We start from the raw sequence: 27,367 nt of genomic DNA, 5'->3' as shown, positions 1-27,367 counted from the left end.
ACAAATGCACACAACTGATGCTATTTAAAAACTGAAACTCCCCCCCCCCGCCCCCCATCTCCTCTCTCGGATTTCTCATCCTTACTTCCAGTCCTGATGAAGGGTGTCAGCCCGAAACATCAACAGTTTATTTTTTTCCATAGATGTTACTTGGTCCGCTGAGTTCCTCCAGCATTTTGTGTGTGTTACTTCCATTTCCAGCATCTGCAGATTTTCTTGTGCTAATTAGAAACTGTTCGGCAACAGTCTCCTGCTCCAAACAGGTAGTCATAGTGTCTCAAGTAAATGAAGAGAATCCCGGCTATTTCCTCAATTTAGTTTTTGCTCTTTAAGAGTTGTCCCAAAAGTGAAATAGCAGGCAAAGGCAGAATTACTGGGTAGTGGAAATGAGGATTGACTTCCGCTGACAACCCCTACCTGATCCCTCCCTTAGAAGTTGATGGTCAGCTGTGTCTGTGGTTGGGTCATTCAACTTCCTGGGGACCACTATTATCAATACATTAAGGTGGGGCAGGCACAGTTATATTCATCACTAAGAAAACACAGCAGAGACTGTTCTTCCTATGCCAGCTTAGGAAACTTAACATCTCAGGGTGAATGCTGATGAATTTTTCCTCAGCCATCTTTGAGAGTGTTGTGACCACCTCGATCACCGTTTGGTTTCCTGCCACCTCCTCCCTCTCTAAGTCCAGGTTCTCAGTGGAGAAGATTACTGGCTGTCAGCCATTGACATTAAAAGTCCTGTTCATTGACAGAGCAAAGAAAAGTTTGGAAAAAATTACTACTGACTCCATCCACCCTGGCAGTTACCTATTCATCAAGTTGCTATCAGGGAGGTGCTACAAGTCCATTACCACCAGGACTACAAATCTTCTCTGAAGCTTCTTTTCAGTAGCTATCCATATCAAATCAAATTCATGTTTAATTATCAGTCAACCATACATGAAGACAGCCAAATGAAACAATGTTCCTCTGGGGCTAAGGTGAAAAACATATGCAGCACATTCAAAATAGCCAGCAAAGAAAAACATAGTGCCGCAAAAAAAAAAAGACACACATATATAGTCCAAGACCCTGAGAGATACATGCCACAAATTGATGCCGCAGTTCCCGGCAGTTAGCAAAAACTGCAATCCAGCCTGCCATTCTATCAATTGAACACTGGAGAGCAGCATCATGGATGAAGCCAGTTCCCGACTGAGCACTTACGCTACGCTACAATGCCTCCAGCATAACTTTTCCTGGACTGCAACAGCAGGCAAGCCCACGGCTTGAGGCCCAGTCCTTGTTGCAACCGAGGCCATCCAGCTCCCATGCAACCTATTGCGCCACCAAACAAAGGAAACTGGTCTTTGGCATCTTACAATTTCGATGTCTAACAAGGTCTCGTGATTGCAAGAGAAATGTTCAAGACAAATCACCCACAGTTACACTGCACACTGCCTTCATGCAACGACTCTGATGCCTTTGATGCCTTACTTAGCAGGCAGCAACACGGTCTGCACCCAGGCCAACTCCTCCAAACTCAGTCCGGCTCCTGCGACACCCTGTCCAGCTTCTCTGAAATCCCATTCGGCTCCTCTGATTAACAAGCAGCTCACTCACGGGGTAGACCCATTGCACCCAAAGCTCTTGAAGCCCAGCTGCATCTTGTGATCATGAAAAAAAAACACATTTAACAAAGAAAACGAAAACATCTTTGGTTGTCCTCCAGGAGGCCACTGCATCCAAAGGGGACACATCTTACCAGAAGTAAGATCCAGCTTCCCAACAAACTTGGGTGTAATAAGCTAACTGTCCCGGCATAACATTGATTAAGTGGTCTTTCCTGCTCTCCCAGTTCTGTTGATAATTACTGAGTCTTTTCATATGTTCACATTTATTCAAGTTTGGTTATTGATGTTTGTGCATGTGACTGTTCCGTTAACTGTTGATCATTCATGGCTGTTTGCACTATTGTCTTATAAATTGTTGGTTGCTATAGTGTTGTTTGTTATGATATTGTCCTGTGTTTTATGCTTGGCACCGAACTGCAATTAATTTTATGTATGTTTCACACACAGGCAATAAAGAGAATCTGATTTTGAACTACATACTGTATATAAAGTAACTGAAACAACATTCAAAATCGCAGTTTTCTGGCACTAATACTCGAGTCCAAAGAATGCTTGAGAAAGGCATATCTTAAAAGCCAACTGAAAAGAAACTATGGTCTCTTCACAGAGATGAATCAGCATCAAGTTTATTATCACTGACATACTGTGTATATCATGATATTTGTGGTTTTGAGGCAGCAGTACTTAGGAAATTATTATAGGTTACAACAGGAAATATAAACATAAGTGGTGCACGAAAAGAGCAAGCCATAGTAGTTAGTCCTCAAATAATAGTCCTGTTCAGAACAGTCTGACGAATCAATTTCCATATCTTCACAGATTACATATTGTTTACATTTATCTAAGTTGAACTCTTGATCTCACAGTCTACCTCGTATAGCACTGTACTTTCTCTGCAACAGTAACACCACTTTCTGCAGCTGTTTTTTCTTTTTGTAACCCCTCTATGTCCTTCTGTACATACATGATCTGTTTGAATAGCATGCAAACGCTGTACCTCTGCATGTGTCAATGAAGATTAGATTAGCTTTATTTGTCACATGTACATTAAAACATACAGTGAAATGCATTGTTCGTGTCATATCAAATCAGTGATGATTGTGCTGAGCAGCATATGGGTATTGCTATGCTTCCAGTATCAACATAGCATGCCCATAACTCACTAACTCTAACCCGCCATCTTTGGAATGTAGGAGGAAACCAGAGCACCTGGAGGAAACCTACATGGTCATGGGAAGAATGTACAAACTCCTTACTGACAGTCGTGGGAATTGAATCCTGTCTTATCCCTGGCACTCTAAAGGGTTGTGCTAACTACCACACTAATGTGCCCAATCCTAATAAACCAGTTACCAAATTAGGAGTGTTTACTCTTTCAGCCACACTAAAGCAGTCTGAGCTAAAACGTAGTGTTGGTGGATTTAAAGTGGTGTCCTTTATTTCTCTTTAATGTAGTCTGGAGGAACAGCTGATCTCACTCTGGTGTTACATTACTTTCTTGTTTCCCATTCCTAAAGGATGCTCGTTGGTGCAGCTCAGGGAAATGCCAAGCTGAGATATGCCCATCTCATTGCCCACCTAGTGTCCACACCCACTTCTCACAGGATTTCTGCGCAAACATCTGTCCCATCATGTTTATTTTTCAGCAAAGGGCTCGGTGGTCAGGTGGCACCTAAATGTCTTTCTTACTGGAAGCTCAAAATGTTTTCTGAGTTTCACAGTTAGATCTGCACTAAAAGATTTGTTGGTGTTTTTATTAAACATTGAGAAAAAAATTGTGTTTTCTCAGAACTTCTCCTTTATTTTCTGGCAATGTTTTCTAATGTGTCCTGGTGCAGAGTTTTGACCTGAAATGTCAACAATTCCTGTCATTTGCATCACTTATTGTAACTTAACTATTTCATAGACATATATTTACTTACTGTATTGCGATTTAGATTTTTTTTATACTTATTTATACGAGAGGTAGAAGAGGAGAAGAGGTTAACTAAACCAGCTGGCCTGGCCAAACAAGGGGCTTGGACCTGGTAGGAAAGTGTTGAACAACGACATCTATCTTGGAATGTTCTGTGGCAGATGGAACCGCTCCACATTTCTTTTCTATGCAGAGCAGTGTACGATCTGCTCCCAACACCTGCCAACCTCAGCACCTGGTATGAAGATAAGACAGACAGGTGTGCTGCTTGTGGCGAGAAGGGAACACTTCAACATATCTTGAGTGCATGTAGAGTCAATCTTTCCAGCGGCATGTACACGTGGAGACATAACAACGTTCTCAAAGTTGTAACAGAAGCAGTTGAGCAGAGAGTACTGCAGCACAACTTATCTCATGCCCCATGCTGCACAGAACAACACATATCATTTGCGAAAGAAGGCTCCAAGTCAAGGGTGTACAGCGCAGGCTCATGATCAAGCATACTTTCTTCAGCCAATGATTGGTGTGTCAAGGCCGACCTGGACGGGAAAGGCAGTTTCCCGGAGCAAATAGCTTTCACAACATGGCGTCCAGATATAATTGTATGGTCTGACACCAGTAGAGAAGTGGTTATTGGTGAACTCACAGTCCCCTGGGAAGACAACATCGATGAAGCCCATGAGCGCAAGTTAACCAAGTATGCAGAATTAAGATCAGAGTGCAGAGACAGAGGGTGGAAGGTCTCATGCTATCCATTTGAAGTAGGCTGCCGTGGGTTTATTGTGTTCACTCTCCAGAAGTGGCTACGTGACCTTGGCTTCACTAGAAGAGAGATCAAGTCAACCAGCAGGGCTGTAGCTGAGGCAGCAGAGAAAGGATCAGCATGGGTGTAGACCAAGTATGTCCAGAGGGGCAGATAGTCAGACAGTGTATACATATCTTGCAAACCCTTCAGTAGTTGCATGGACACCTGAAGAGCAGACTATCTGTTGGATGGAAGTGACCAATATTAGGGGAGGGCTTCTTCACCCAGAGAGTGGTGGGAGTATGGAATGAGCTGCCAGACGAGGTGGTAAATGCGGATTCTTTTTTAACATTTAAGAATAAATTGGACAGATACATGGATGGGAGGTGTATGGAGGGATATGGTCCGTGTGCAGGTCAGTGGGACTAGGCAGAAAATGGTTCGGCACAGCCAAGAAGGGCCAAAAGGCCTGTTTCTGTGCTGTAGTTTTTTATGATTTTCTATGGTTTTCTAACTCTGATAGAGGCAGATGCCAAGTTCTTAAGCTCACCAGTGGTGCTTTAGCACTGCTGGCCCACCACCTCGAAGGAGTCTTGATCATAAGCGGGCCGAAACTCCTGAAGACAGGTGGCAGATCAACTGATGATCCCACTGGTGATGGCACAGGACAGTTAACATCTTATTCCATGTGTATTTTGTAACTCTTTATCATGTATTTCATTGTACTGCTGCTGTAAATTTAACAAATTTCATGACATATGCCGATGATATAAAACCTGATTCTAATTCTAATCTCATCCTACTGATGCTGATTGGTTCAGAAGTCCTCCAGCAGTTTGTGTGTTGCTTCAAATATCAGCATCTGCAGTCCCTTCTGTCTTCATTTTTTCTGTGTTAGTTCAACTAATGTGGAACACATTTCTTTATTTCATGTTAATCTTTATTACCAGATACATTCCTAGAACTTTCTATGGCATGTGCTGTAGGTCCAACCCTCAATTCTTAAACTGAACATTCAATCAGATTAACGACCTGGAAATGAATCTCTTGACCTTTGCATCCAAACCCAATACTGCTTCTGCTGCTGATGTGCTTTGAAGAATTTGTTATTAGAAAGGTGAGAAAATCAAAGTTGGAAGTCAGGGACATAGATTATGATGAAAGATAATGTAACTCTACTTAGCTGAAGCTTTAATACATGGGCATGTTGAACAGCACTCTCAAGCACATCAGTATTCAGAACACAGAACCAAATGCAACTCAATTGATAATGTCCAACTCAGAAGGGCCGTGGTAAAAATCTATGAAAAGTGTGTCTGGAATCTGTTTATTTTCAGGTAGTATTCTCCATAACAACTGGAAGGAGTCCAGCATCCTGCAATATGCCACTGTGTACCAAAACAACATCATCTGAAATTTCAAATTATTAACAAAGTGTTAACATTATTTATTATTATCTGTTATTTGATACACAAAGCTAGGAAAAAAATCTGGCAGGCTTGTGCAGTGGTGCCATGTTTCTTATGACACAAATGAAGCCCTTCAGGCCACTGTTTTTATGCTATCCCTCAGAGTAATCACCTGTGAATTATTCCTGTAACCTCTTCACATTTCCATCATCTCCCTCCAGGTTTTACCACATGCTCGTACATTGCTGTCAACTCAGCAGCACATCTCTGGTATGTGGGAGGCAAGTGGAGCCGATGGAGGCGCACCTGTAGTTACATAGTGACTTTGGCAACTCTACACAGCAGCGGAGGTCAATATAGAACCCAGATCACTGGAGCTATGAGGCAGTGGCTGTGCTGCCCATGCCAAGAACATTTTTGAGCATGTAAGGCATCAAGTTTGGTATGCTCAAAAGATGATAGTCCTACATTTCCCATTGCCCTGAAAACAAATCAACAACTACCATGCTGTATTTCTAATAATCAAATAATAATAACAATAATAAATGCCATTTTGAGAACCTTCTGGAGCATTGCATCCATGAGAAACTTGTCTATGGACAAATCTTCACAAACTGTTCACACCAGAACTTAATTGCCAGTGGGCTAGAGAAAGGGGCAGTGACAACTTACCTGCCTGTGATATTGCTTCCTTTACTTGTCAAATTGCTTCTAACAGTTCCAAGGATGTTGACTGTTCCCACTCTGTTCTTATAAGACCATAAGACATAGGAGCAGAATTAGGCCATTCGACCCATCGAGTTTGCTCTGCTAATCCATCATAGCTGATTTATTATCCCTCTCAACCCCATTCTCCTGCCTTCTCCCTGTAACATTTGACACCCTTACAAATCAAGAACCTATCAACTTCCACATTAAATATACCCAATGATTGAGCCTCCTCAACCATCTGGCAAAATATCACAGATTCAGCAACCTCTAGCAAAAGGAATTCCTCCCCAGCTCTGTTCTAAATGGATGTCCCTCTATTCTGAAGCTGTGCCCTCTGGTCTGAGACTCCCCAACTACAGGAAACATCTTCTGAACATCCACTCTATCTAGGTGTTTCAATATTTGATGGGGTTCAATGAGATACCCCTCATTCTTCTAAATTCCATCAATTATAGGCCCAGAGCCATCAAATATTACACATTGTTAACCTTTTCATTTCTCGTCAGCCTCCTCTGGACTCTCCAATGCTAGCACATTCTTTCTTAGATAAGGGTCCAAAAACTGCTAACATCAGCATGTCACTGGGTGATCCTTCTGCCCGATATTAAACTGCAACGTTCGTTTGTGAGTGCTTTTGCAAAGACTGTCATATGGAATATTTTGTTTATTTGTTGCATGCTGTGTCACATGACATGGACGATCACGGTCTTTCCTTGACCATGACTATTCTTGGCAAATTTTCTACAGAAGTGATTCACCATTGCCTTCTTCTGGGAAGTTTCCTTTCAAGACGGGTGACCCCAGCCGTAATCCGTACTCATCCAAAATTATCTGTTTGGCATCAGTGGTTGTGATATGCACCAGCTGCTTGTATGACCACACATCATCTGCTCCCATACCTTCACATGACCTTGATCACAGAGCTAAGCAGGTGCTACACCTAACCTGCAGGCTAGTGGAGGGAGGAGCACCTTACACCTCCATTGGTAGAGATGTAGGTCCACCCTGCCACCCAATTGGAATATTATATCATTTATTATCGCAGATTGCAAAGCAGCATTCCCCTTCCTACTTTGTCATCTGACTCTAAGCTGCAGTTGTTGTTACCTGGTGATTGGTCTATTCTCGTCAGTTGTACTGAGATACTGTGAAAAGCCACTGTTGGTATATTGTTCATATGGATCATTCCATTCAGAAACTCATGGAGATGAAAAGGAAAACCAGAATGCAAAATACAGTGTCATAATTAGAAAGAACGTGAATACAGGTGGACAATAAGGTGCAAGGACCATAACAAGATAACTGGAAGATCAAGAGTTCATCTTTGTCGTACAGGAGTTCCATTCAAAAGTCTGATAACAGTAGGATAGAAGTTGCCCTTGAGCCTGGAAATAGGTGTTCTCATAGCTTTTGCATCTTCTGTTTGATGGAAAGAGGAGAAGAGAGAATGTCCAGGCTGGTAGAATCTTTGATTACGTTGGCTGTTTTCCCAAGAATCCATGGGGGAGAGTCTGGTTTGCATAATGAGCTGATGTGTGTCCACAAGTCTCAACAATGTCTTGCAGTCTTGGACAGAGCTGTTGCCAAACCAAGCTGTGATGTATCTGGACAGGATGAAATGTGAAATGAATTGGTTATGATATATGCTCTCTCAATAGTTTAGATTGGACTCCTCCCTAGAAAACATTTTACAACAGCATTAATCTCCCCAAAGCAAAATTGTAGGAATCATCCTATATCCTTCTGTTCTGACCAGCTGGCTTTTGGAGAAGCAGATGGGATGCAGTGGAAGTTTGTGATTCCCACAGTTTTCAATTTAAAATGTCAGTAAACTATTTCTGATGAGATATTAAACTGTGGTCACATTGCACTGAAGTCTACTACTACTACAGATGATGAGAGTCTGGAATGAGCTGCCAAACAAAATGGCGGATTCAGTTTCTATCTCAATATTTAAGGGAAGTTTGGAAAAGTACATGGATGGGAGGGACATGCACAAATGCTTGAGGAACTCAGCAGGCCAGGCAGCATCTATGGAAAAAAGTACATGCGCGTTTCGGGCCAAGACCTTTGGGCACAGAGTGCTACAGTCCAGGTGCAGACCAATGGGACGAGGTAGAATAACAACTTGGCATGAACTAGATGGGATGAAGGGCCTGTCTCTATGCTTTAGTGTTCTGTAGTGCTTGACGACTCTATGACTATTCTCTCAGGTAGACCTGAGCAATCCCAAATACAGATCACTCAGGTGGCAACTAATTCCAAGCACTTCTCTCTGAGACCCAAACAATGTGAGGTAGGAAATGGCTGGACCAAAATTTATCCTTCAATCAATATCACGGAAGAATAATTGTGTGACCACAATCACTTTGGTAAATGCATAAGCCTGCTCTGCTTTGGCTACCATCTATTATTCTTCAGAAAAGTACTTCACTAGCTTCCAGGATCTTTGATGCATTTGAACTTTGAAGAGACACTATATTTCTATTCAGTTTACAAAGCATTTCAGATTTATGGCTATGGACATTGGACTGCATTGGGGATGATTATAAATAAACAAAGCTGCTCTGTCAGCACTTTGGAGCAACAGGCTCACATATTTCATTCTATCTCACTCGGACCACTGGAAGAGTTGCACAATTTACCAGTGATAAATAACAGAAATGCTTTAACAGCTAAGTGGATGTTTCATTAATCATACGAGTATAAAGTAACTACACGGTGTGAAGCTCCTCATTAGATGATTATAATAAGTACTCCCCCAAATAAGTTCATGAACAGAATAATTTGGCTAAATTGTGATGGACATGAAAATAACAATACCTTCATGTAAATAAAACCATAACAAGGGTGTGGTGGCTCTGGAAAGGTGCGGAGGAGATTCAGCAGGATGTTGTCTGTACTGGAGGACTTTAAATATATAAAGGTATCCGTTAGTCTTGCGAGACCATGGATCTGTGCCTGGAAAGTCTTCACTCTCCAGGGCGCAGGCCTGGGCAAGGTTGTATGGAAGACCAGCAGTTGCCCATGCTGCAAGTCTCCCCTCTCCACGACACCAGTGTTGTCCAAGGGAAAGGCATTAGGACCCATACAGCTTGGCATCAGTGTTGTTGCAGAGCAATGTGTGATTAAGTGCCTTGCTCAAGGACACGACATGTTCCCTCGGCTGGGGCTCGTACTCACGACCTTCAGGTCGCTAGTCCAATGCCTTAACCACTTGGCCACGTGCCCACACGGAGCACTTTAGAACAGATACATAGAACATAGAACACTACAGTACAGGACAGGACCTTTGGCCCACCATGCTGCTCCTAAACCAGGTGGTGTGTGTCCTGAGGCTCCTGTTTCTTCTTCCTGACATCAACAGCGAGAAGAGAGTATGGCCTGGATGGTGGGCAGTCTTTGATGATGGTAGCTGCTTTCCTGCAAGAGCACTTCATGTAGATGTGCTCACTGGTGATGAGGTCCTTACCCATGATGGACTGGGCCTGTATTCACTACTTTTTGCAGGCTTTTCCATACAAGGGCATTGGTTTTCCATACCAGGCTGTGATACTAGTCAATATACTTTCCAACACAGATCTATAGAAGTTTTTCGAAGTTTTAGATGACAAGTCAAATCTTTGCAGAACATCTAAGAAATTAGAGGAGCTGTTGTGCTTTTTCCATAGTGGCACTTTCATGCCTGACCCAGGACAGATATTCTGAAATCATAACATCAAGGAATTTAAAGTTGCTGACTCTGTCCACCTCAGATCCCCCGGAATGGCTCATGGCCCTCTGGTTTCCTCCTCCTTGTTTTTGCTGACATTGAGTGAGAAGTAGTCGTTGTGGCACCACTCAGCCAGATTTTCAGTCTCCCTTCTATATCACCACTCTTGATTTATTTGGCCAATGACAGTGGTGCCGTCGGCAACCTTGAATATGGCAATGGAGCTGTGCTTTGCTCCACAGTCATAAGTATAAAGCAAGAAGAGCAGGGAGCTAAGCACACAGCCGTGTAGGGCACCTGTGCTGAGGGAGATTATGGAGGAGTTATTGTTGCCAATCTAAACTGACTGGGGTCTGCAAGTGAGGAAATCGGGAATCCAGTTGCATAAGGAAGTATTGAGGCCTAGGACTTGAAGATTATTGATTGTTTTTGAGGGGATTATGGTGTTGAATGCCGAGCTGTAGTCAATGAAGAACATCCTGATGTATGCATCTTCATTGTCCAGATATTCCAGGATTGAGTGAAGAGTCAGTGAAATGGCATCTACTGTTGATCTGTTGAGATGGTAGGCAAAGTGAAGTGAATGCAAGTCGCTTCTCAGGCAGGCGTTGATATGTTCCATCACCAATCTCTCGAAGCACTTCATCATAGTGGATGTAAGTGCTACTGGACGATAGACACTGAGGAAGACCCTGTTCTTCTTAAGCTGGTTTGTATCTGAGACTGCCAAAGCCAGAGGTTAAAATTATTGGTAAATGCTTCAGCCAGTGAAGTATCTCAGCCAATTTTGTGAAGACACACTGATCAGCACAGGTCGTGAGTACTTGGCCAGGTACCCCATCTGGTCTGGATGCTTTTCTTGGGGTCTCTTTCATGAACAATGCTCTCTCATCAGCTTCAGAGACTGAAATCACAGAGTCATCGAGGGCTGTGTGAGTTTGTGAAGGTTCCTCCATGTTTTAATGATCAAAGTGGGCATAAAAAGCATTGGGCTCATCTGGGGTTGTCACCTATGTGATTTGGTTTTGCTTTGTAGGAGATGACAGCATTCAAGCTCTGTCACTGCTGTCGAGCATTCTTCAGTGATTCAAGTTTGGTGTGGAATTGCCACTTCACAAGTGAGATGGCTTTCTGGAGATTGTACGTGAACCTCTTGAGCTTAACTTGGTCGCCAGATGTGAATGCCTCTGATCTGGCCCTCAGAGATTGCTGACCTCATGGTTCATCCAGGGTTTCTGCTTAGGGAAGACTCAGAATAACTTTGTGAAGACATACTGATTAGGACAGTTTTTATGAAGTCGGTGACCACTGTGGTGCATTTGATTGGATTCTCTGATGAGTCGTTGAACACAGTTTACTAGCTTAAATTAATCCTGTAGCCACTCCTCAGCCTCCCGTGAGCACCTGTTTATTGTCCTTATCTCTGGAGACTTGCTCTTTAGCTTCTGTCTGTATGCAGGGCTGTCAAATGGCGTCAAACAGGGCTGTGTGCTCGCACCCAGACTGTTCAGCATGATGTTTTCTGCCATGCTGAGTGATGCCTTCCAGGACAGAGACACTGGAATCAGCCTCAAGTACAGAGTGGATGGGAAGCTCTCCAACCTGAGGAGACTTCAAGCTATTTCCAAAGTGAAGGAGACTGTTCTGAGAGACTTCCTCTTTGCCGATGACTGTGCCCTGTATGCTGGCTCGGAGCCAGAGATGCAAGTCAATATGGACAAATTCTCCACGGCTTGTGACAACTTTGGACTCACCATCAACATCAAAAAGACTGAAGTCATGCACCAGCCTGCTCCTCATGACCGTACACGGAACCGAAAATCACAATCAAAGGACAGAAACTACAGGCAGTGGACCAGTTTACTTACCTTGGCAGCACCCTCTCCCGAGCAGTGACTATTGATACAGAAGTTAACTGCAGAATAGCAAAGGCAAGTTCTGCTTTCGGTAGACTGCGCTCCTCTGTATGGGAATGTCGAGGAATCAGCCCAGCAACAAAACTGAAGGTCTACAGAGCCGTGGTACTCACTACCCTCCTGTATGCCTGTGAAACGTAGACTGTGTATCGAAAGCATGCAAGACAGCTCAACCATTTCCACATGACTTGTCTTTGCAGAATATTAGGCATCAAATGGCAAGATGAAGTACCAGACACTGAAGTTCTCTCTAGAACAAAACTGCCATCAGTCCACACACTGCTGATGAGAGCACAGACCTGGTGGGCAGGTCATGTCATCTGCATGCCTAGCGAGTGTATACCCAAGCAGCTCCGTTTTGGGGAACTCTCTGCTGGATGATGCTCGCATGGAGGGCAGAAGAAACATTACAAAGACACACTAAAGGCCTCCCTGAAGCCATTTGACATAGACACGACCTCTTGGGAAATGCTGGCACAAAACTGCCCTACCTGGCGAGGCCTCATCCACAAGGGCTGTCAAGCTTACGAAGCAAACCGCATTGCTGAAGCATAACACAAGCGCGAGCTGTGCAAGTCCAGAGCCACCAGCACAACAACTGCAGTACCTACACATGTCTACCCAATATGTACCAGGACATTCTGTGCCCCAATTGGCCTGGCCAGTCATCTTCGGACACACCGCATCCAGTCTCAAAGTGACTAATGGTGTCGAGGTCTTCATCGACGACGATGGACGAACCACATGTATGCAGGTAAGAGGAGGATACTAACTTATCAGATTCCCTGCAATGCAGTCCAGGCATGGAACAGCAGGCATTCCTAATCGTAGTGTAACAGTGGTCAAGTGTGTTGGAACCCCTGGTGATGCAGGTGATAATTGGGCAGAGGTTTGTTCAAACAAGCATGATTGAAGTCATTGACTATGATTCGAAAAGTGTTTGGGTAGACAGTTCTTGTTTGTTAATCACAGCATTCAAAACATTGAGTGCTTATTTAACATCTACATTTGGTACTATATAAGCTGTGGTCACGATCGTGGAGGAGGACTCTCTTGCTAAGCACTTAATCAACAGATGTTTCAGGTTGGAGAAACAAGTGTGCAACTAGGCTGCTGCATCTGAACAGCACAAAGAGTTTATCATGAAACACAGACCCCCATCTTTTGCCTTCACCAAATCACCAGGCTGGTCTCTCCAGGGTATCGAGAAGCCCTCGAGTCTTACCAATGTCTTTGGTGTGTCCAGAGGGAACCACGTCTCTGAGAAACGCAGAACACAGCAATTCCTCAGCTCCTGCCGATACAGCAATCTGGCCCTTAGGTCCTCAGTCTTGTTCTCCAGTGACTGTACATTTCCTAACAAGATGCTGGGTCGAGGGAGTCTCATTCATCAGCGTTTCAACATGGCTTGGAGTCCTCCCTTCCAGTCATGGTAATGTACCTTCATCTGCTTAAGGGTGCTGTATCTGCATGCTTGAGAGTTAAGTCCACCAAGTCTTTCAGAAGACTGTGAAATCACTAGTCCATTTCGATGGTTCAAAAAAGGGTGATCTACCACCACCCTTGGCAGGGTGTTCTCAGCACCCACCACACTGTGTAAAAACATTTACCTTTGACATCCACCCCTATACTTTCCTCCAACCACCTTAAAATTATGCCCCTTCATTTTAGCCATTTCTGCCCTGGGAAAAATGTGCAGGTACACCTCTATCAAGTTCGCTCTCACTTTATCTCTGAGAAGAGACTGGATAGGCTGAACTTGTTTTCATTGTAGCTCAGGAGGCTGAGGGGATGACCTCATAGAGGTATACAAGTACATTTGTATTAACGTGAGGTGGCACGGTAGTGCAGTGTTTAGCACGATGCTTTAAAGTACCAGCAACCTGGGTTCAATTCCTGCTATTGTTTGTGAGGAGTTTATATGTTCTCCCTATGACCACGTGGGTTTCCTCTGGCTTCCTCCCACAGTCCAAAGATGTTCCAGTTGGTAGGTTAATTGGTCATTGTAAATTGACCCATAAGCAGGGTTAAATCAGAGGTTGTTGGGTGGCATGACACAAAGGGCTGGGAGGGCCGACTCTGAACTGTATCTCAATCAATAAATAAATATATTTAGAGATACAGTGCAGAACAGGTTCCTTCCGGCCCAATAAGATGCACTGCCCAGCAAACTACCCATTTAACCTTAGCCTAATTACAGGACAATTTACAATGACCAATTAATCTACTAACCGGTACATCTTTGGACTGTGGGAGGAAACTGGAGCACCCAGAGGAAACCCACGTGCACACGGGGATTGAACTCCGACACTCCGAGCTGTAGTAGCAACGCTACCATGCCATCTGCCACCCCTTCATGAGAGGCAGCGATAAGTTTGGTATACTTTATTATTTTTTTTCCATGGTGAGGATATCAAAAAAAAGATGGCACATATTTAAGATGCGAGGAAGGAATTTGAAAGGAGATCTGAGGGGCAAGTTTATTTTTAGAGGAAGTGATGACATCTACAACTCACTGCTGGAATCAGATACAGTCATGGTATTTAAGAGGCATTCAAATGGACACTTAAATAAGCGAAACAGGAAAGGATAGAATCATCTCGGCAAAAGGGATTAATTTGGACAGGAATATAAACAATTGGTATTGTATAACAGAGAAGCATTGTTTTACAAAACAATAAATAAAATATTTTGAATAAAGCTGCAGGCACTGATACATCACTTCCACATTCCATGTTGCCGCAGAAGCAGTGAATGGTTAGCAAAAGCTGCAATGTGGGAAAATACAATGTCCTGTTGACTTTTGCTGCTGGTGATAGAGCAGAGATTTTGTTTGTCCATCACTCTGGGTATGTGGTACCTAGTTCCCTGTTGACTGTTATTTATACACTTCTATTGTTATGTTTTGTAACTCCAAAACATAAAAGAAACAAAATGGAAAAGCAAGGGAGTCTGAAATGAGAGTCTAACTTTGTCTTTTACTTCAAGCGAGGTGCACACATATCACATCAGTTCCGATCGAGGTCAGAGATGGAATTGGAAGCTCGTCAGCTATAGCAGCGTTTGTAGGCCATTTCTTCCTACAAAGTGAAACCTAACTTCATGAATGGCAGTGATCTTTCACACCCAGATGAGCTCAACGCCTTTTTTGCACGCTTTGAACGGGAACTTAAAACTACAGCTGTGAGGATCCCAGCTGCACTCAGTGATCTGTGATCTCTGTCTCAGAGACTGATGTCAGAACATCTTTCAAGACAGTGAACTCTCGTGAGGTGATGGGCCCTAATGGTCTACCTGGTAGGGCTCTGAAAGCCTGTGCCAACCAACTGGTGGGTGCATTCAAAGACAATTTCAATCTCTCATTGTTACAGTCGCAAGTTCCCACCTGCTTCAAAAGATTAACAATCATACAATTGTCCAAGAACAGTAGGGTGAGCTGCCTTAACGACTGTCATCCAGTGGTATCACATCAATGGTAATGAAGTGCTTTGAATGGTTGGTATGGCTGGAACCAGCTCCTATCTTAGCAAGGACCTGGACCCACTGAAATTTGCCTATCTCCACAATAGGTCTACAGTGAATATTATTTCATTAGCTCTTCACGCAGCCTACCTGGACAATATTAATACTTACGTTAGGTTGCTATTTGTTGACTACAGCTCAGCGGTTAACACAATAATTTCTACTGCAATGATCTAAAAGCTTCAAAACCTGGGCCTCTGTACCTCCCTCTGTAACTGAATCCTCGACTTCCTCATTGGAAGACCACAGTCTGAGTGGATCCGAAATAACATCTCCACCTCACTGTTAATCAATACTGGCTCACCTCAAGGGTGTGTGCTTAGTTTACTACTCTACCTTCTCTATACCCATAACTGTGTGACTGGGCACAGCTCAAATGCCATCTATAAAGTTGCTGTAGCCACAACAATTGTTGGCAGAATTTCAGACAGTGACAAGGGGGTATACAGGAGCGGGATACATCAGCTAGTTGAGTGCTGTCATAGCAACAACTTTGATTTAGTGTCAATAAGACCACAGAATTAATTGTGGACTTAAGAACGGACTTAAGACAAAGGTTCACAAACCAGTCCTCGTAGAGGGATCAGAAGTGGAAGGGGTGAGCAATCTCACGTTTCTGACTATCATCAAACCAAAGGATCTATCCTTGGCCCAATATATCGATGCAGTTACAAAGAAGGCTTGACAGCAGGTACATTTCATTAGGAGTTTGAGGAGATTTGGTATGTCACCACAGACACCTGCAACTTTCTACAGATGTACTGTGGAGAGCATTCTAACTGGCTGCATCAACAGCTGGCATGGGAGCAGGGCACTGCACAGGATTGAGATACAGAAAGCAGCAGAAAACTGTGAACTCAGTCAGCTCCATCATAGGCACTTGCCTTCGCAGTATCCAAGATATCCTCAAGGACTGATGCCTCAAAAATGCAGCGTCCATCGTTAATGACCTTTATCACCCAGGACATGCCCTCGTCTTGTCGCTATATATTACAGTAAGTGGTAGGTATACTCCTTACTGTAATACAGTTATTAATATTATGTATTGCTATGTCCCGCTGCCAATTAGCAAACTTTTCACAACGTATGCCTATGATATTAAACCTGATTTTGAATCTGAAATAGTAGCGTCATGACATATGCAGTTCACTTATTTTTACATATAACCTGTCATGAATTGTTTAACCAAACATGAATGCTTAATCAAACCACATATTTACAATATTACTCACACTACTGAAATATTAAATACACAACATCTATCATATCTGCTTAACTGCTTATTTCCAGACTACCTGCTCACACAGTTGACTGCGAATTTCCACCAAGTAATGTGTCTATGAGGCAGTATGGAATATTTTGTTTTGCCAAAGCCACCACATAAATAAATACAAGTTGTTGCTCTTGAATATGGAGCTGGAAGTAACAGGACCCGAGTGGAGTACTAGGTAGAACCCCAGCCTCAGACCACCACAGACTCGGGTCTGATCCTGACTTTAGGCACTGCCTGGGTGGAGTCTGCACGTACTCCATGTGACCCTGTGATCCGGTTTCCTCCAATGTAGCAAGGACATGCACATCGTCAGTTTAATTGGCTGCTAAGATTTGCTGCACAATTGATGGGAATCTGGGGAGCATATAAATACAAGATTAATGTCAGATTGGTGTAAGTGGGGACTTGTTGGTCACTCTATAAGCAAATGACTGGTTTCACTGCGGTGTGTCTGTGGTTCTAACCAGCATGAGAAAGCCAGTTTCTGCTGCTGGAGAAGCTACTCCAAGTTGCAAAACTTACAGAAACTGCATTTCTTTTATCCTAAGTTGCTTACTCTCTCTTGAGATTCTATGAACAACTTATTGACAGGATTTCTCTATGAAAACTGCACTGTTACGAAATTCATGATTGACTAAATCCCCTTACTCATGATAGAAACCCATGGAGGAGAAAAGTTCCTTGAATCCACTACTTCTATACAGATCTATCATTCCTCTAAGTTTGGAGCTGTAATGACATAGGTGAAGGCGGGGAAGAAAGTTTTAGCATGTGGTGCTGCTGTGTAACCAAGAAAGCATTTTGACAAATGGTAGATAAAGTATTTTATACTCAGCAAAATGTGTGCCTATAAACCATTGGACATCCAATGTTAAAGTGTCCGATGTAACAACGTGTTTGTCAAATTCTGGTGAAGTGCCATCTGAACCATGGGTGCAAGAAATCAGAATTAAAGATACTCCTTTCATTGTAGCGGTGGCACCAGGTTTCAAATCCTCCTGTTGGCTGGACTCTGGACTCCTATCCAAAGTCAAAAGTCAACGTCTTATTGATGACATCCAATAATGAACAATGGCACACATTCAAGAGTATTGATGCATTTCTGTCCTGGGACAGCTCATAATGCCAGTACAGCACAATACCTCACATGTTTGCAACACAGGCTGTGCCCGAGTGTCATTCAGTCCTGCCAAGTATTGTACAGCAGGTAGAATTGCTTCAGAGTCAAAAACAAAATTGCTGGGAGAACCCAGTCAGTCAAGCAGCATCTACAGAAAGAAAAACTAGTTAATGTTTCGGGTTGAAGACCCTTCATCAAATCTGAAAAGTTAACTGGTTTCTGGTACAGAAGAGACACAAGAGACTGCAGAAGTAAGTATCTTAAGCAACAACCTGCTGGAGGAACTCAATGAGTCAAGCAGCATCTGTGCAGGGACAGTCAAGATCTTTCAACTGGAGGAAATCTCAATCCCAAACACTGACTGTCCATCTTCTCCTCTGCAGTTGTTGGCTGACCAGCTGCCCTCAGATAGAAGCTTCGATATTGTACCTACTGATGCTGCCTAACTGTCTGATATCCTCCAACATTCCTGTGTTTGTTTTGATTCCAGCATTTGCAGATTTATTTTCTTTAGCGTCACCAGTTGCTCTGAGTTCTACTGCATCTCACACTCTTCCAAAGCTGAGAAAAAAGTTTACTCAAAATGTCTGAATAGGAGAATAATAGAGAACAGAAGCATCATCCCTGTGTCATATTCGAGTGCACAGGACAGAATGTTGTGCGGTGAGCAATAATTAGAAGGCACACCAATTTCTGCACTGTGTGTTTCTGATCAAATTCTCCTTGTAGTCAGACATGAGATGAATAAAGTGAAATGCTTTTGGAGAATAATGAGGCATTTGTAGCCCTCCAGCTGTCAGTTTTTTTTACCCCTTTGAAGGTTGCTACCGAACCATTGCTGGTAATTGTACTGTGGGAGCACATCTCCCATCTAAATATTTCATTGCATTCACACACCCACCATTTCAAGCATTGTTAAATAAAAGGTACATTTTCAACATGCTGGGTTTGTAAGATAATTTATATATTTGCTAGTGCTATATAAAAACGCAAAACAGTGTTAATTAATTGACTGGTATTTTTAACACATTGTACATATATACTTGATGCATTCTGTCTTTTAAGTTAGTAGTAACTAAGCAACAACCATTGTTGCTGTCATGATCTGCACACATACATCTTCTGTGCAATTAAAATGACAAAATGCCATTAAAAGGCCAACCTAGTCAAATCGTTTCCCCTTCAACTGAGATTCTAGCATGCTGCATGCACTATAATGTTATTTACCAAGGACCTTGTCGTTCACCTATTGCATGTCAAATGGAGCCTCGGTTACCTTGAGTTTCAGGGTATGTCATCAGAATGTAGAGCACTCCTTATTCCCGACACTCACTGAGCCCAGTCCCAATTACATTCTGGCATCCAGTCCACTGGTGGCTTGTAGGAAGCCCTAATGAGCTGCCATTTAGTTTGGCTAACACAGGGGACTGAGGGCGTAGGCTGGATCAGTCTGGTGTCTTCAAACCAGATCTGAGAAGGGGAGGTGAATCACAACCAAACTAGTGTGTAGGTTAACAAAACGAGAATGAAAACAGGGATGGTCATAACTTCACCCAAAATGTTTTAAAAATCCAGTTATCGCCACACTGTACTATTTCAAAGAAAAGAGTAGAAAGGAGACGGAATCAAATAAAAACTCCTGCAAACTTTTGGAATATAGAACATAGAACAATACAGCACAGTAAGGTCCTTCGGCCAACAATGTTGTGCCAACCTTTGAACCTACTCTAAGATCAACAGATCAATCTAATTCTTCCCTCATAAATAGCTCTCCATTTTATTATCATCCATGTGCCTATCTAAGAGTTTCTTAAAAGCCCCTAATGTATCTGCCATCACCCCTGCCAGTACATTCCATGCACTCATTACCCTTTGTGTAAAACCCACGTAACTTTTTTTGAATCACCTTAAAATTATGCACCTTTGTACTAGCCACTTCCACCCTGGAGAAAGGTTTCTGGCTATCCATCTATCTACGTCTCTTATCATCTTATACACCTCTGTCAAACCACCTCTCATCCTCCTTCATTCCAAAGAGAAAAGCTCTAGCAAGAAACTACAGAGATTTGTGGACACAGCCCCATCCATCACACCAACAAGCTTCCCCTCCATGGAGGCTGTCTACACTTCCCACCTCTTTGGTAAAGGAGCCAGTATGATCAAGGACTCCTCCCACCCTGAACAGTTTGTCTTTTCATCCCTCCCATCAAGCAAAAGGTACAAAAGCCTATGAATAAGCATCAGCAGGCTCAAAAATAGTTTTTATCCCCTGTTATCAGACTCTTGTATGGTGAACATGAATTCTTGATCTCTCAATCTCCCTCATTAAAACTTTGCACTTTATTTGTCTCCCTGCACTACACTTTCTCTGTGACTGTAGCCTATGTTCTGCATTCTGTAGTGCTTTTCCCATTGTACTATCTCAATATACTGATGTATGGACTGACATGTCTGAATGACAAGCAAACAAAAGCATTTTCTGTATCTCTGTACATGTGACAATAACAAATCTCTAATCAATTACTAATTGATCTTGAATGAATTGATCAAAGGTACCATGTGAATCTGTAACACTGACCTTGGCACTGCGTTGTCCCATTGCTCTGAGACTGCCATTGAAGGTGGCCTGGAAGCGGATTTCATTGAGAATATCCTTATTTACGTCCATGTTTCCGCTCATCATTCCAGTCGTTGTACTCCGAATAGAACTCCTACCAATGGGCTCATCTCTGGTTACCCGGGAAGTCAACTCAAAGTCAGTGCAACCATCTTTCTCCCCATGAGCTGTAATAATGAAGGACACTTGCAGAACCAACCTGTATTGAAAGCCTGTGCTGACCTAAACTTCAGCCTTCCACTGCAGCAGCTGAAGCTTCACATCCTGTTTCAAAAGGTCAGCAATCATGCCAGTGCCCAAGAAGAACAGGGTGAGCGGCCTCAATGACTACTGTGCAGTAGCTCTCACATCCACTGTGATGAAGTGCTTTGAGAGGTTGGTCATGGCTAGAATTAACTCCTGCCTGAGCAAGGCCTTGGATCTGCTGCAATTCAATAGATCTACATCAGGCACAACCTCACTGGCTTGCCACTTGGTTTTGGGATACCTAGACTACAGAAAAACATACAACGGACTGCTGATGATCAACTACACCTTGGCATTCTACACTATCGTTCCTTAAGTACTAATCATCAAGCTTCTAAACCTGGCCTCTGTGCCTCTCTCAGCAACATTAATTTGTACAGCTTAATCCTCAGAAGAGAGGGCTATTGTCTAGTGCTGTACCTTTCTATGTTCTATGCCTAACTGGATTGTCAACTTTCTTATTGGGAGACAACACTCAGGACAGATTGGTATTAACATCTCCTCCTCACTGACTCCACTTCCTCAGGAGACTGAGGTCCTTTGGAGTATGCAGGCCTCTCCTTCGCATGTTCTTCCAGTCTGTTGTCACCAGTACAATCTTGCTGGGGCAATGGCATCAACACGGTGATGCCAACAGGCTCAGTAAACTGATTAGAAAGGCTGGCTCTGTTATAGGAGTCAAACTGGACACACTGAAGGCTGTGGTAGAACAAAGGACCTTCCAGAAAACCCTGGCAATTCTGGACAATGTTTCTCACTCCCTGCATGCTCCCTTGGCTGAACAGAGAAACCCCTTCAGTAATAGACTAAGACAACTGTGCTGCTTCAAAGAGCGCAACATGAGGTCATACTTACCCTTGGCCATTAGGTTCTATAATGGGGAAGTGATGACCCCCTCCTGTTAGACTGTTTGTGGTAACTTCTTTTTTTATTCTTTCTACTTGTCTTTTAATATTTATATCTGTGCACGTATAATACTACTGTGACACTGTAATTTCCTTTGGAATCAATAAAGTATGTATTTATCTACTTACCTCTATCGATCAACACAGACAGACCTGAAGATTGTATGCTTAGCTTACTGTTCTACACTCATGCCCGTGGGCACTGCTCAGAATCAGAATCAAAATCAGGTTTATTATCGCTGATATATGCAATGAAATTTGTTGCTTTGTGATATTTAATCCCATCACTGTTGGGAGAATCTCAGATGGTGACGAACCGTTCAGGAATGAGATAGACCAGCTGGTTGAAGAGGGTTGCAACAACAACCTTGCACATAACATCGGCAAGAACACGGAATTGATTGTAGACTTCAGGAAGGGGAAGTCGGGAGAATGTATACCAGTCGTCATTGAAGGATCAGTGGTGGAAAGGGGTCCTGGGCGTCAGCACCCCAACACATTGCGCTAGACTTCATTAGGAATTTAAGGACATTTGATATGTCACCAAAGACTCCAGCAAATTTTTACTGATGTACCACAAACAGCATTCTGACTGGTTGCCTGCCATCTGGTATGGGGGTTCCTATGCACAGGATCACAAGAGTCTGCAAAGGGTTGTAGACTCAGCCGGCTCCATCACAGGCACAACCCTATCCACCATTTGAGAATATTCAAGAGGTGGTGCCTCTATCACTATGGAATCTCACCATCAGGACATTCCTTCTTCTCCTTACTGCCAGCAGGGAAGAGATGCAGGAACCTGAAGACCCACACTCAAAAATTCTCAAACAACTTCTTCCCCTCCAGCATAACTTTTACTTTATTTATTTATTCTTGTAACATACGGATTTTTATGTCTTTGCACTGCACTGCTTGTTGTTAAACAACAACTTTGATCTCGTGTTGGTGGTAATTAATTTGATTCTGATAAGTTTTTCATGATGTCTATAACTAACGTTGGTGAGGGCTGAAACATATTCAGCCCATGGGGGGCAAAGAGAGGACATGATCTGGGTGCTGAGGTCAGGAGGTGTAGTATGGCGCCAATCAGGAGCACGCTCAGTGCTGCTGGTCTCATTATTGCACACACACATTGCAGACAAGATCTGCTTAGAGGTCAAAACTGCAATTTAACTCTCGCCAATACTCTGCAAAGGAATATGGAAGTTCTTGTGGAATAAAGTCAGTGCATCATGGATGCAAATTTTGTATCACTGAGATTAAGGGAGGAAAATGGAGAGAAAGAAATGATCTGTCAATCATACTCTTCCTCCACGTCCAGCACCCAGCCTGAATCCTGATGCAGAATGACTCAGCAATCACACCCTCAGTCTAAGGAGAATCTACATTCAGCCAAAATCATTACTGTTTCTGGTCGGCATGGCAACTGAAAACAGATAGCTAAAACCTGGAAAATTGACCCAATCACAATGACATACTCCTGGCTGTCCTCCCTTTTCACATGGTTCATACGCACAAAAATAACAATGCAAATGTGTCACATTGCACCATCTGATAACCCATGACCTGTGAGTTTGACGACCTCCACTAGCGTCCATCAAAGCAATGCCTTAATTGTAAAATTATCAGCTTTGCTATAAAATCTCAAGTTCTTGTCACTCCCTCACTCTGTAACTGCGGCTGCACTAAATATCACCACTCATCTTTGATGATTCCAGCTTTAATTACTACACTAATGAAAAGAACACCTTCAGCTGCTAAGACCAAAAAAAGCTGTTGTATCATATTTATTTAACCCCATAAAACTGTTATTACATAAAATAATAATAAAATGGAATCCAATAATCCAGCTCACTACCTCAACCAAAACCCATTTCCCACACTCCCTTCCAACAGTCCAGACAATCTGTTCAATCTACAACCCCAAAGTCCCAGGCATTCTGGGCAGATCAATATTTTGGTGAATGTGCACTGTTGATGGCATCAGTGATCTTGAGCCATAGACAGTATCCTACCTTGGACACTGGAGAATTTAATCCAATTTAATTAATGGTATCTGGAATTCATTGCATTAAAGGTGATCTTCAAACACCTGGATTATCAAAATTAATCATCATCAGCCTTTAGGAAGTTACATCTGCAACCCTTATAGGATCTGGCCTCAGCAGTGACTCTAGATGTGTGATCATTGGGAAATGGGAAAGGAAATTTCCCCCAGCAAAACAAAACTGTCAAATATTTTGTACCAGACAGGTTGATAAGGCTTAATTAATGTTTATTTGTAAAATAAGTAATTCCTGTAAACATTACAGACAGGGACAGTAAATTTTTCAATTCATCCCACTCTACAAAGTGATGCTGGAGCCTTTGGGAAGGTAGAGACTGACAAAGCAGGACAAGAGGTCAAATCCGCTTTGTGTCAGTATCATGATGGGTAAGTATTCCGGTGCTCTGCCCGACTGCTGGTGGAGGTCAGGGAATATTTATACAGTGCTTTCCTTAAGGAGGTCAAAAACATATGGAGCAGAGTCAGAGTAGATTAAATATAATTGGTAGAAAATATCATTATCATGGGGATTTCCCTGTCTGACTGCATGAATAACATAGACCATTGAACACAGTTGTACAACACAGGAACAGGCCTTTCAGCCCACAGGTTGTGCTAAACTCAATAAACTAATGACATTTAGTTAAATTATTCCTTCTGTCTGCACATGGTTCATATCCCTCCATTCTCTGCACATGTGCCATCTAAGAGTCTCTTACACCTCCATCATATCTACTTCCACTACCACCCCTGACAGTGCATTCCAGGCACCTGCCGCTCTCTGTTTAAATAAAAACTCAACTCTCTCATCTCCTCTGAACTCTCCCTCACTCATTTTAAATATATGACCTATTGCATTATACATTCTGACCATGGGGGAGAAAACGATTGATTATATACCCCATCGATAGAACAAAGAACACAGAACAGTACAGCACAGAAATAGGCCCTTTGGCCCGCAGTGTTGTGCAGAACAAAATAAACGAGCAATCAAATGGCTAACTAAACTAATCTCTTCTGTCTACACAATGTCCACATCCTTCCATTTCTCCTCACCTTCATGTGCCAATCTAAATGGCTCTTAAAATTCTCGAACATGTCTGCCTCCACTACCACCTCAGGCAGCGTACTCTAAGCACTCACCACTCTCTGTGTAAAAAAATTTGCGCCTCACATTCCTATGAAATTACTTCCTCTCACCTTCAATGCATGGTCTCTGGTATTAGACATTTCAACCTGGGAAAAATATACTGTCTGACTACTCTATCTATGCCTGTCATAACCTTAATACACCTATCAGATTTCCCCTCAACCTCCACTGTTCCAGTGAAAACATTCCAAATTTGTCCAATCTCTCATTATGGCACATGCCCTCTAATCCAGACAGCATCGTCAGAACCCACTCTAAAGCCTTGAAATCCTTCCTATAATGAGGTGGCCAGAACTGTATGCGATACTCCAGAACTTTATAAAGGTGCAGCATGACTTCTTGACTTTTAAACTCAGTGCTTTGACCAATAAAAGAAAGCATGCCATAAGCCTTCTTAACCACCCTATCAATGTATGTAATCATTTTCAGGGAGTTATGAACTTGGGCCCCAAGATCATTCTGTTCATCGACACTGTTAAATGTCTCGCCCTTAACAGCATACTGTCTCTTTACATTTGACCTAGCAAGGTACAACACTTCATATTTGGCAGGTTAAACTCAAACTGCCATTTTCCCACCAATATCTGGAACTGATACATTCCTTACCAATCTCCTGCACTATCCACAACATCACCAATCACTGTATGATCTGCAAACTTACTAGCCCACCCATCTACATTTTCATCTGGGTCATTTATATAGATCACAAACAGCAGAGATCCCGATACAAAGCCCTGCAGAACACCACTAATTACAAACCTCCAGCTAGAATAAATCTCTCCAATCACCACCCTCTGTCTTCTAAGGGGAAGCAAGTTCTGAATCTAAGCGACTAAATCACCATGGATCCCATACATGTTAATCTTCTGGATGAGTCTCCCATGAAGAACTTTGTCAAATGCCTTACTGAAATCCACGTAAATAACATCTATAGCTCTACCTTCATCAATCACCCTCATCACCTCATCAAAAAACTTAATCAATTTAGTAAGAAACAACTTGTCCTGCATAAAGCCATGCTTGTCTCCCTAATTAGGGCATGGTTTTCTAAGTGCTCATAAATCCCATCTCTAAGGATTCTCTCTAGTAACCTCACTCCCACTGATGTGACACTCACCAGTTTATAGTTTTTGCAACCTTGCCTGTGGCTCGAGAGGGCACAATTAATCAACATCCCAGAAATCTCTTCTCAGTAACCTGGGGTATATCCCATCAGCTCCCAGATAACTATCCATCTTAATGCTCTTTAAGAGACCCAACACTATATCTTCCCTTACGGCAAAATGCCTGAACATATCAATATGCTCAGCACCGATCTCCCTAACCTTGTCCTTGGTGAATGAATACTGGTGTAAGTACTCATTAATGACCTCACCCACATCCTCTGCATCCAAGCAAATGTTCTACCCTCTCCCTAGTTATCCTTTAGCTCTTGATGTATGTATAGAGTGCCATGGGATTCCCTTTAATATGACTTTTCATGGCCCTTATTGGTGTTCCTAATTCCCTTCTTGAGTTCTTTTCTGGCTTCTTTATAATCTTCAAGGGCTCTGTTTGTTTCTAGTTTTACATACTTTCTAAGCTTTACATACTTTTTCTTTTTATTCTTGACGAAAGTCATCACCTCCCCCCAACACCTGAAGTTCTCTTACCCTGCCATCCTTGTCCTTCCTTCTGACTAGAACATATCTGTCCTATACTCTGTGTAGTTGGTCTTAAACATCTTCCACATGTCGGATGTGAAATTGCTCAAAAACAGCAGTTCCCAATTAATTCTCCCTAGTTCTTGCCTAATGCCCTCATAATTTGCCCTGCCCCAGTTAAATACTCTCTTGAAAGGTCCATGATTATCCTTATGTATAACTATCTTAATCTTGAGTAATGGTCACTAACTGCTCACCCGCCGAAAGGTCGCTCACCTGGCCGGGAACATTACCTAACACCAGATTCAGTACAGCCTCACGTCTTGTTGGACTCTCTACTTATTGATTTAAGAGACCCTCCTGGATGCATCTAACAAACACTACAAAGGCCCAGTTTATATTAGGGATGTTGAAGTCCCCCATGACAACAACCCTATTGTTTCTATGTCTTTCCTTAAACTACCTACATATCTATTCCTCAATAGCTCAGTGACTATTGGGAGCATCTGTAGTATAATCCCACCAGAATGTTTGCACCCATCTTATTTTTGAGTTCTCCCCATTATAGACTCAGTGGACAAGCCTTCCATTATGTCTCCTCTGAGTGCAACTATGATAATGCTCCTGATCAGTGGTACAATCCCCACCACCCCCGCCCTCCCCTTTACCTCCCTCTCTGTCTTTTCCAAAAACATTGAAACCCTGGAACATTAAGCAGTCATTCCTGTCTCTTTCTTAACCAGATCTCTGTAATGGCCACAACATCACAGCGCCATGTACTGATCCATATTCGAACAATCTATAATAATCTTTTACCTCT

The 27,367-nt window shown here is 42.7% G+C and overlaps 1 protein-coding gene across 8 annotated transcripts in view; it reads right to left on the bottom strand.

Moving 5' to 3' along the window:
* dlgap2a (discs, large (Drosophila) homolog-associated protein 2a) overlaps positions 1 to 27,367 on the bottom strand; it is a 656,057-nt gene that overhangs the window by 245,858 nt on the left and 382,832 nt on the right. The gene's annotated exons all lie outside the window — the stretch shown is intronic.

This window comes from Mobula hypostoma, chromosome 2 (assembly GCF_963921235.1).
Source record: "Mobula hypostoma chromosome 2, sMobHyp1.1, whole genome shotgun sequence".
Classification (NCBI taxonomy): Eukaryota; Metazoa; Chordata; class Chondrichthyes; order Myliobatiformes; family Myliobatidae; genus Mobula; species Mobula hypostoma.
Note: the sequence above shows the minus strand (reverse complement) of the source record. Positions and strands in the feature narration are given on the sequence as shown.